Genomic DNA, 12,473 nt, shown 5'->3' with positions numbered 1-12,473 from the left:
GGTATCACACTAAGTTCTTCTGTTAAAACGATATTAGGACTTCCCTGGTGGCACAGTGGTTAAGAATCTGCCTGCCAATGCAGGGGACATGGGTTCGAGCCCTGGTCCAGGAAGATCCCATGTGCCTCGGTGCAACTAAGCCCGTGTGCCACAACTACTGAGTCCGCGTACTGTAACTACTGAAGCCCGTGCGCCTAGAGCCCGTGCTCCACAAGAGAAGCCACCGCAATGAGAGCCCTCACACCTCAACGAAGAGTAGCCCCCACTCGCTGCAACTAGAGAAAGCCCGCACAGCAACAAAGACCCAACGCAGCCAAAAATAAATTAATTAAAAAAATTTTTTTAATGATATTAAAGCTAACTGCTTATAAAACTTGAGTATTATATTCCCAACTTTATTGCAAATTTCAGGCCAACACCTCTCCCAATCCTCTGCTATGCTCAATGTTCCCAACTGCAGAACCTCTCATAAAATGAAGCTCAAATGGGATAACACATAAAAAATTGCTTTTACCAGTGATTTTTTTTTTTCTTTGCGGTTCGCGGGCCTCTCACTGTTGTGGCCTCTCCCGTTGCGGAGCACAGGCTCCGGACGCGCAGGCTCAGCGGCCATGGCTCACGGGCCCAGCCGCTCCGCGGCATGTGGGATCTTCCCGAACCGGGGCACGAAACCCGTGTCCCCTGAATCAGTAGGTGGACTCTCAACCACTGCGCCACCAGGGAAGCCCCAAAATTGCTTTTAAAAATATAAAGTTGTATATAAGTATAATACATTATTACATACAGCCTCTCAATAAACAAGAAAGCATAGGATGTAAAACTTTAAAACCCTAAACTTTTTTTATTTGACTGACATAATTTTAAAACTCAACACTGAGAAAAACTTGAAAGAACTTGCCCTTTCAGGTATTAAAATATATTACAAGGGTGCCCTGTCAAAAATGCAGATTGACTACATGCACTTACCTGTGTTCCCTTCCCAAACCCACTAAAATAACAGTGAAGGTACAAAACAAAAAAGTTATCTATTAACTGATAAGCATAGAGAAAATAAGCATAGTGACTAGAGCATATGAGAGATTTCAATAAATTTTTAGAAGAAGGCAGAGAAAGTAGTATCCTAAGCAACTAACAGAGGAATGCTAATGAGGAATGAGTCAATTACCCTGCAGATTATCTGAAAGACTCACCATTTAGAAGTGGAAGGAGGATTCATTGAAGCCTGTATACAGCAGGCTGGACCCTGAGGCACCTCCCTGCCCCCTTAATCTATGTCACTAAATGGAAGCTGAATTAATTAAACTGGAAAGCTCTGGTCTTTGGCAAGCTAACACAGCAGAGGGCTTGGCCTGAAAACAAAATGATTAAGTGAAAGTTTACATGCCGAATCACTGAATTTCAAGCTCTCTTCCCCTTCCTTGCTCACCAGTAGCAAAGCACTACACACACACCTCTCCACTCCTCAGAGAAGACGGGAACATTCTTTTCTCTGAAAAAAATTAAAAGCTCCAGAGAAAAGGAGTACTTAATTTGAACATTCTAAAAGGACAGATCTTTGCCTTTTCACCCTAGGGCGAAACTCACCACATACTAAGCTCACTCCCATATACTAAGCTTCCAATTAGCTTTGTTATAATCTTAAATATAGAGAGCCAAAGATAGCCAGATATCTGAGGAAACTCTCCATCAAGAAAGAAAAAACAAAAAATAACTCTCTAACTAATATCCCTCAAATATTGTCTTATAAAATATTATCTTATCAGAGAGATAAGTAAAGCTACTGCTTCCATGAACAGACTATCACTTAGAAAGGAATAATAAAGGAATAAAAAAGAATCATTGGGAAGAAAATAGAATAGTCAAAAATTTTAAAACATTAATAAAAGGGTTGAAAAATATAAGAAATATCTCAGAAAGCAGAACCATAAAAAAGTTTAAAAAATTAGGGACTTCCCTGGTGGGGCAGTGGTTAAGAATCCGCCTGCCAACGCAGGGGACACGGGTTTCATCCCTGGTCGGGGAAGATCCCACATGCTGCGGAACAACTAATCCTGTGCGCCACTACTGAGCCTGCGTTCTAAAGCCCACGAGCCACAACCACTGAAGCCCACGCACCACAACTACTGAAGCCCGCGCGCCTAGAGCCTGTGCTCCGCAACAACAGAAGCCACTGAAATGAGAAGCCTGCTCACCACAATGAAGAGTAGCCCCTGCTCTTCACAACTAGAAAAAGCCCCTGCGCAGCAACGAAGACCCAATGCAGCCAAAAATAAATAAATACATTTTAAAAAAAAGTTAAGGAAATTAAAGACAGTCCTGGAAGTCTAATATTTGTCTAAAGAGTATTGTAAAGATTGACTAAGGGAAGAAATAATTGAAGAAAATTTCCTGTAACTGAAGGACACAAATCTCCATACAAAAAGAGATTTGCTCCAAAATGCATCACTGTAAACTTTCAGAAAAGCAGGGATAAAAAGATCCTGAAAGTTCTAAGAGATAAAAATTAGATCACATACAAAGCATTGGGAGTCAGAATAAGAGCAGATTTCTCAAAAGCAGCAATGCATGATGAGAAGAACTAAATCAAATCTGGAAAAGCAATGAAGGGAAGGCCTAAGATGACAGCTACACAGAACAAGCAGCTCAAATTCAAGCAGGAAGATTAAGTGACTCTAGAAAGCAGATCACTAGGAAACATAACTGATATGTTTGAGCATATTACTCATAGCCATATAGCAGAAATGTTAGAGCAATTGGGGAAAAAAAAATCAATGGTTATTCAGAAAATTAGGTTAAAAAAAAAGCCAGTATTAATTCCAATAAAAATGAAGGGACATGATATTCAAAAAAGGAGGAATGGTTATAGGGCACTAAACCAACTAAGTTGGTTTTTTTTCTTCCAGTTTTATATATATATAAACATATATGTGACATATATATGTGACACACAGCACTGAATAAGTTTAAGGTGTACAGCATGATTTTACTTACATATATCGTGAAATAACTACCACAAGTTTAGCGATCATCCATCATCTCATATAGAGACAAATTAAAGAAACTGAAAAAGACTTTTTTCCTGGTGATGAGAACTCTTTAGGATTTACTCTTTAACAACTTTCAGACAGCATAAAGCAGTGTTCATTTTATTTATCATGTTGTACACTACATTACTAGTACTTATTAATCTTATAACTGGAAGTTTGTACCTTTTGACTGCCTTCATCCATCTTCTCTCTCCCCACCCTCCACCTCTGGTAACCACAAACCTGATCTCTTTTTCTACGAGTTTGTCTCCTTTTGAAGTATAATTGACCTACAACACTATGTTACACACATTGTGATTTGCTATTTCTATACATTTCAAAATGATTACCATGATAAATCTAGTTATCGTCTGTCACCATACAAAGACATTACATAATTATTGACTATATTCCCCACACTGTACATTTCATACCTGTGACATTTATTTTGCAACTGGAAATTTGTACCTCCTTAATCTTCCTCACTTCCTTCATCTCTCCTCCGCCCAAACCCCTCCCCTCTTCTCTGTATCTATGACTCTGTTTCTGTTTTGTTATGTTTGCAAATGGCAAGATTTCATTCTTTTTTATGGCTGAGTAATATTCCAGCGTGTGTGTGTGTGTGTGTGTGTGTGTGTGTGTGTGTGTGTGTGTATACCATCTTGTTTATCCATTCATCTATTGAAGGGCACTAAGGCTGCTTCCTGATCATGGCTATTGTAAATAATGCTGCAATGAACATAGGGGTCCATATATCTTTTTGAATTAGTGTTTTCATTTTTTCAGATAAATACCCAGGAGTGGAACTGCTAGATCATATGGTAATTCTATTTTTAATTTTTTGAGGAATTACCTAAGTCCCTAATACTGTTTTCCATAGTGGCTGCACCAATTTACATTCCCACCAACAGTGTACAAGGGTTCCCTTTTATCCACATCCTCACTAACACTTGTTATTTTGAGGTGATATCTCATTGTGGCTTTGATTTGCATTTCCCCTATAATTAGTGATGTTGAACATCTTTTCATGTGCCTATAAAGCTGAAAGCATTTTCTCTAAGATCAGGAACAAGACAAGGATGCCCACTCCTGTCACTTTTATCCAACATAGTATTGGAAGTCCTGGCCACAGTAATCAGAGAAGAAAGATAAATAAAAGGAATCCAAATCATTCCTGGGAAGGAAGAAGAAAAACTGTCACTGTTTACAGGTAAGATGATACGATATATAGAAAATCCTAAATATACCATGACAAAACTATTAGAACTCATTAATGAATTTGGTAAAGTCGCAGGATACAAAATTAATATGCAGAAATCTGTTGCATTTCTATACACTAACAAAGAACTATCTGAAAGAGAAATTAAGAAAATGATCCCATTTAGGGACTTCCCTGGTGGTCCAGTGGTAAAGAATCCACCTTCCAATGCAGGGGACATGGGTTCGATTCCTGGTCAGGGAACTAAGATCCCACATGCCGTGGGGCAACTAAGCCCACGCGCCAAAAGTACTGAACTAGCATGCCTCAGTGTGCCACAAACTACAGAGCCCATGTGCTCTGGAGCCCATGTGCCACAACTACAGATCCCGTGCGCCCTGGAGCCCGTGTACAACAATTAGTGAGAGAAAAAAACCCGCATGCCACAACTAGAGAGAAGCCTGCACACTGCAACGAAAGATCCCACACACCTCAATGAAGATCCTGTCTGCTGCAACTAAGACCCGATGCAGCCAAAAAAAAAAGAAAGAAAATGATCCCATTTACAATCACATCAAAAACAATAAAATACATAGAAATGAATCTGATTAAGGAGGTAAAAATCTGGTACTCAGAAAACTGTAAGATGCTGATGAAAGTAACCAAAGACTTCCCAAAGAGATGGAAAGATAAACCGTGCTCATGGATTAGAAGAATTAATATTATTAAAAAGACCATACTACTCAAGGAAATCTACAGATTCAATGCAATCTTAACAAAATACCAATGGTATTTTTCACAGAACTAGAATAATTCTAAAATTTGTATGTAAACGCAAAAGACCCTGAATAGCCAAAACAATCTTGAGAAAGAAGAACAAAGTTGGGGGTATCATGCACCTTAATTTCAAACTAAACTACAAAGCTACAGTCATCAAAGCAGTATGGTATTGGCACTAAAACAGACACATAGATCAACGGAACAGAACACAGAGCCCAGAAATGAACCCACACTTACATGAGCAATTAATCTGACAAAGGAGGCAGAATATAGATTGGGGAAAAGAGAGGCTCATTAATAAATAGTGCTAGGAAAACTGGACAGTTATGTGCAAAAGAATCAAACTGGACTACTTTCTCAATGATACACAAAAATAAATTTAAAGAGTTAAATATAAGCCCTGAAACCATAAAACTTCAGAAGAAAATATAGGCAGTATGCTCTTTGACATCAGTCTCAGTAATACTTTTTTTGACTAAATTTTAAAAATACTTGTTAGTTCACAGTAACATAAACACTTATTTGATTTAATAAAAATTGTAATATGGGGTTAGATTGTGGTGGTGAAGGAGAGCTAAGTCCTAGTAGATAATGCTTTAAATTAATAAATCAAAACATAGCATATAAACATGTGATTTAGAAAATACCAGAGAAAACAAAAGGGTTGAAGGTACATGACACTGGAGATTGGAACTGGAGCAGGATTGGAAGAACTGCTTTTAAACATTATAATCCTTTAATATTTGACTTTAAAGGTAATGGACATGTACTTTAACAAAATGACAATTATCTTGAAAAAATAAGCCTGAATGTGAATCTTACTAATTAAAACAGAATGGTACTGGCACCAGAACCATAGAGCAGTGGAACAAATGAAAAGAAATCCACAGAGATAAGAAAATATAAAAGAATGTAGTGGTATGATCAATATACTAATTTCCTATGGCTGCTGTAACAAATTACCACAAACTTGGTGGTTTAAAAGGATAGAAATTTATTATCTCACAGTTCTTGAGGCCAGAAGTCTTAAATCAAGGTATTAGCAGGGCTGTACTTTCTGGGAGACTCTAGGGAAGAATACTTTCTTCCCTCTTCTACCTTCTAATGGCTGCTGGCAGTCCTTGGCTAATAACAACATAACTCCAATCTCTGTCTTCACATCACCTTCTCCTCTGTGTATGTGTCTAATCTCCCTCTGTCTCTCTCCCTCTGTTTTATGAAACAGTATGGACGTTTCTTAAAAAACTAAAAATAGAACTACCATATGACCCAATTTCACTCCTGTGTATATATCAGAAAAAAAGAAAAACACTATCTGAAAAGAGACATGTACCCTCCAACATTCATAGCATCATTGCTTACAACTGCCAAGATATGGAAGCAACCTAAGTGTCTATCAACAGATAAATGGATAAAGAAAATGTGGTGTACATAAATACAATACTACTCAGCCACAAAAAAGAACGAAATTTGTCATTTGCAACAACATGGATGGACTTGGAGGTTATTATGCTAAGTGAAATAAGTCAGACAGAGAAAGACAAATACTGTATGATATCACTTATAGGTAGAATCTAAAATAAAAGAAACTAGTGAATATAACAAAAAGGAAACAGACTCAGATACAGAAAACAAACTAGTGGTTACCAGTAGAGAGAGGGAAGGGGAAAGGGGAAAAATAAGGGTAGGAGATTAAGAGGTATTTATTTATAAAATAAAATAATATTTATTTATAAAATAAATAAGCTACAAGGATATATTGTACAACACAGGAAATACAGCCAATGTTTTATAATAACTATAAGTGGAGTATAACTTTTAAAAATTGTTGTACACCTGTAACTTATATAATATTCTATATCAACTATATCTCAATAATATATAAACAAATAAATAAATAAAACCTTCTATTCATTAAATCAGGTCCCCCATGGGGAAAAAATTGCCACATCTCATAGCACTGATGCCAATGAGTAAATGTCAGATACAGTGAAGTTTGCATCAGATTCAAAGAGGATGACCAAATTTGACATGCATCTCATCTAGTCTGAAGCAGATTCGGTTTTGGCAAATAGATTAGGTCCTGAAGAGCAATTCCAATAATTAATTAACTTGAAAACATGAATTCTTAAAGGCATAGCAGCCAGATTTAAGGAAGAGGTAGGCAGTTTACTTGGTGCCTATATTATCACAGGCTAGCAAAGAAGACTACTGAAGAAGAGATCATTATGTTTAAGGGGCGGAATGCTTCGTTTTAAGCTCTTCTGGTTTCTATGAGGAGAAATTTTCTATAAATATTCCCAGCCTCTTGCCCTTTCTCCCCTACAGCGAGAAGCCTGACGGGTGAATTAACCATTGGTCCACATTTCTTGACTGGGTAGAGCTAATGTATCAAGTCATAAAATTAGTGAATTTAGCCCTTTTTTAACCTTTTACTCATCACTTGTGACCTAATCAGTGTGAGGCAAAAGTCTTAGGTAAGTGTGTCTAGTATGAAGACCCAAACTTTCCCTTGAGTGGGCTCTTCCAGGTCTGGACTAGGGGACAGAAATATTAAAAGACCATTGACATGATACACACCCTCTAACAGTTCTCTCAATAATAAAGCTGATATTTTATTTCCATCTGCCTGGGTCTTTGACTACATCTGAATTGGTTTCAATCTCAAGAGGGAACAAAAAGGTGAGAGGTATTATGTATTGGGCTCCCTAAAACCTAGAATGGCCAGGATAGTTTTAATTTTCCCTGCCAAGGGGCAAGGCATGGCTGTAGGGAAACAGAAACAACAAGCTGGTAGTCAACCTTCTATAGCAGACAAAAGTACCCTAGAAAAATCAGAGATATATCAGCATTGACCTGCCTCTGGAACCAGTGATTGACATATGCTGTGGGAAACTGCTACAAGAGAGCATATGAAAACTGTCACCAAGGGCTTCCCTGGTGGCGCAGTGGTTGAGAGTCCACCTGCCGATGCAGGGGACACGGGTTCGTGCCCCGGTCCGGGAAGATCCCACATGCCGCGGAGCGGCTAGGCCCGTGAGCCATGGCCGCCGGGCCTGTGCGTCCGGAGCCTGTGCTCCACAACGGAAGAGGCCACAACAGTGAGAGGCCCGCGTACCGCAAAAAAACCCCCCAAAAACTGTCACCAAGAAGCCAGTTAAAGAAGAGATCAAGATAATGTACCCAGTCACCTACCTATTCAGCCTCTAAGGCAGTTATTCCAAGGGCTAGTTATTCCATGGTACAGGGTTATATAAAACTACTTATACTACTCTTGGGCAAAAAGTAGGGCAAAATAGAACTACTCCTTTCAACAATAAATAACATGAAAAATAAATAACATGAAAAAGTAGCACTATAAGAAAAGGAGGTACCGTAACGTGAGAAAGAGAAAATTATATATAAATTTGAAAAATTGCTTCATAAAACAGGTTTAAAGAAAAACTGCTCTGCCTGTAGATAAATGGAATAATATTCCATAAAAGAGATTTTTAAAAAAGAGCTGAAGGAAGCAAAAGATATAAAGAAAAAGAAGAGGAAAAAAATACCACAGAACTTGAAACTGCATTAGAAACAATTCCAAGTAGAATAGATACTTCAGAAAACTAAGTGAATAACACAGATGATGAGCCTGGGAAAATCATTCAGAATGAAGATTACAAGATAAAGGTGGTTAGATTCAAACAAAGTGGTTGGACGGAACAATATGATGTATAGATTTGGAAGATAAACAATTGAGATCTAACGTAAGAAATATTCTTAGAGAGGGACAGACATATGGAACAGCCAAAATATTCAAGAAGATAAAGCTGAAAATTGAAAGGGTTCACCGTGTTCCAAGAAAAATTAATAGAGAATGATCAAGAATAAGACATGCTGTGGGGGGCTTCCCTGGTGGCACAGTGGTTGGGGGTCCGCCTGCCGAGGCAGGGGACACGGGTTCGTGCCCCTATCTGGGAGGATCCCACATGCGGCGGAGCGGCTGGGCCTGTGGGCCATGGCTGTTGAGCCTGCGTGTCCGGAGCCTGTGCTCCGCAGCAGGAGAGGCCACAACAGTGAGAGGCCCACATACCGCAAAAAAAAAAAAAAAAAAAAAAAAAAAAAAAGACATGCTGTGGAATGTTGCTGAATTTTAAGGGTAAAGAAAGAATGCTACTAGCATCTAGACAGAAAAAAAGAGGGCCACCTACAAATTAAATAGTTTATTCTGGCCTCAGGCATCTCTTCAGCCACATTAGAGAATGGATAAAAGTGAGACTGTACAGTACTAAGGGAAAAAGAATATAACATGGAATTTTCTATGTAGCTGAAATACAATTTTAATGGATATATAACATTCCATGTGTATGGATGTACAATAATCTACTTGACTGGTCTATTATTGATGGATATTTAGACTGCTTCCAGAATTTTATTATTTCAAACCATGCTAAAATTAGTAAATATATATATATATATATATATATATATTTAAATACATGCAAGTATACCTATAAAATAAATTCCTGGAAGCATAAGGGCTGAATCAAAGGGTTTATGCATTTTAAATTGTTCTCATTTTGCTAAATTGTCCTCCATAGAGATTATACCAATTTTTATGCCCAGTACCAGTAATGTAGGAAAGTGCTTGCTCACTACAACTCACCAATTTTCAAAAATCTGGAAAATAAGAGTAATAAAGGGATTTTTAAGTAATATTAATTAAATCAGTATTGTACTGGTATTCCACTTCTACTTCAGAAAGTTAAGAGAACTCCCATCCTAACAATGAGAATAAACTATTGATAGATAACCTACAAAATTATGTGTTTTCTTAAAGCCAATCAGAGAGCTGAGGATGCCAAAAAAAAAAAAGCTAATGAACTTAAATCCAGAAAGTGAATAGTCCTGCCTAGGACTCATGACTCCTTTCATCTTTGGCAGAACAGTAGGAAGAGAAGGAAACTGCTTGACAAAAAAAAAAAAAAAAAAAAAGGACAAAAGACAAGTGAACTACATCTTTAAGTCCTGAAAAAAGTTGGCCAAGAATTCTATACCCAATAAAAATATCCTTCAAAAATGAAAGGAAAATAAAATTTCAGACAGATAAAAACTGAAAGACTTTGTCCCACGCAGACCTACACTACTAAAAATCCTAAATATTCTTTAGGGTGAAGGAAAATGATAATATATAGAAACTCAGTTCTATAGGAAGCAAGAGAGAAATCAAAAAGGGTAAATATATACTGATAAACACAAAGAAAGTTTCAAAAATATACATGTGCATCTTTAAATTTCACTAAAAGAGTATTGATTCTTTAAAAATAAAAAATATAAAGCATATGTAGAAGTAAAATGTATAACAGAAGAAAAGATAAAAAGATGATAAATGGAAGTCTAAGTTGTAATACTCTTACATTGTTCATGAAGTACTAGAATATATTTGAAAATAGGCTTTATAAATTCAAGATGCATATTGTGATCTCTAGCACAATCAATAAAAAAAAATAACACAAAGAGGCAAAACTAAAAAGTCAAGAGAGGAGAAAAAGTAGAATATATTAAAAAAAAACTCAATTTACCAGAAAGAAGGCAGGAAAGAGGACCAAAGAGTAAGTAGGAAAACAGAAAAAGAACACCAATATTTTGTGCTTAATCCAAACACAGAAAACAATTACAAAAACATAAGTGGATGATATAAATACTGTTAAAAGGCAGACTGTAAGACTAGATAACAAGTAGTACAACCCAACTATATGTAGTTTATAAGAAACACACATTAAACATAAATACAGATGAGTTAAAAGGAAAAGGATAAAAAGATATGAGACAAACATTAAGCTTATATTAATGTCAGACAAAACAGGCTTCCAGGTAAAAAGTATTTTCAGAGGTAAGATGACCATTTCATAATAATAAAAGGGTCAATTTATCAAAAAGACATAGCAATCTTAAATATGTATGTAATTAATAACAGAGCCACGAAATATGAGAAAAAAAATTGACAGAACTAAAGGGAGAAAAAGACAAATCTACAATCATAATTAGAGACTTAACACTCCCCCCAGAGTAACTGACTGAATAAGGAGACATAAAACATGTGGAGATTTAAAAGATCTGAACAACACTTTCAACCAACTTGACTTAACTGACACTTATATAAACCACTCCACCACCACCACCAGCCGAATACAAATTTTTTCCCCAAGGGTAACTGGAACATTCACCAAGACAAACCTTAGGATAGGCAGAAAACAAACAAACAAAAAATCTCAATAAATTTAAAGGTTTTGAAATAGTGCAGAGTATGTCCTCTGACACCAACAACGCTAATTTAGAAATCAATAGCAGTGATCTATTTAAAAAAAAAATTCCCAGATATTTGGAAGTAAAGTAACACATCTAAATAAATAACAGGTGACAGAGAAATTTTAAAATATTTTAAGCTAAATGATAATGAAAACACCCAAATTTGTGGGATGCAACTAAAGCATGCTTAGAAGAAAACTTATAGCTTTAAATACCTATCAATATATGAAAGTAAAAAAGGTACAAAATCAATTATTTATACTTCCACTTTAAGAAGTTAGAAAAAGAGCACAGTAAACCCAAAGTAGAAGAAACAAAATAATAAAAATAAGAGTAGAAACCAGTGAAATAGAAAACAAGCAAATAGAGAAAATCAGTTGGTTCATTTGAAAAAATTACTAAAATTTACATGCTTCTAGCAAGATTAAGAAAAAAAGAATAATATAAATGTGCAATATATAGTGGGCAGGAAGAGAATGCGTATGATACAAAAACAACTTTAGCTTTATTGGAAATCTTTTATTTCTTTATTTAAAAAATATTTGAAAGAAATATGACACAATGTGAACAGTTGTTAATGTTGGCTGTTGTAACTGTATTTATTGTGGTAATTCAGTTTTGGGGCTTTGGTTTTTTTTTTAATCTAAACTAAATCCACACAAAAAAATTCTTTTAAAACCTAAAGTGTTATCTGCAAATGAGTCTACAATAGGAAAATAATAATCATAATAATTACATAGAAGGTGAATATTGGATGCAAGAAGTTTGAAAAGTCTGACTTCAGAAAAAAGGAAGAAACCTAACAGATGAATGAAAAACAAACAAGGGAAAAGGGGAATAAGGATGTTATTAAAGAACAAAAGCCAGTTCACATGAGGAAATCTTTCCAGTCACAGACATACTGAAAAGTCCTTCACACACCCCACCTGTTGTTGTTAAATAATAAAAATTTAAAGGAGGCACAGTGAGTACTGAGAAAGGTAAACTATAAAGGAAAGGGGAAAAATTTTAATATAGTATGTACCACACAATGAAATAAAGTTTGACAGCACAGTAGAACAAAACAATACTGTTTAATATCTGATATTTAGTATTTTGATATTTTGTCCTAGTTCAGTCATTGGTATAAATTTTATTTTTATAATAAATATTTCTAATAAAAATATGGCTTCCTAGTTTTT

The sequence above is a fragment of the Delphinus delphis genome, chromosome 7 (assembly GCF_949987515.2).
Source record: "Delphinus delphis chromosome 7, mDelDel1.2, whole genome shotgun sequence".
NCBI classification, from domain to species: Eukaryota; Metazoa; Chordata; class Mammalia; order Artiodactyla; family Delphinidae; genus Delphinus; species Delphinus delphis.
This window is presented reverse-complemented; position numbering follows the sequence as displayed.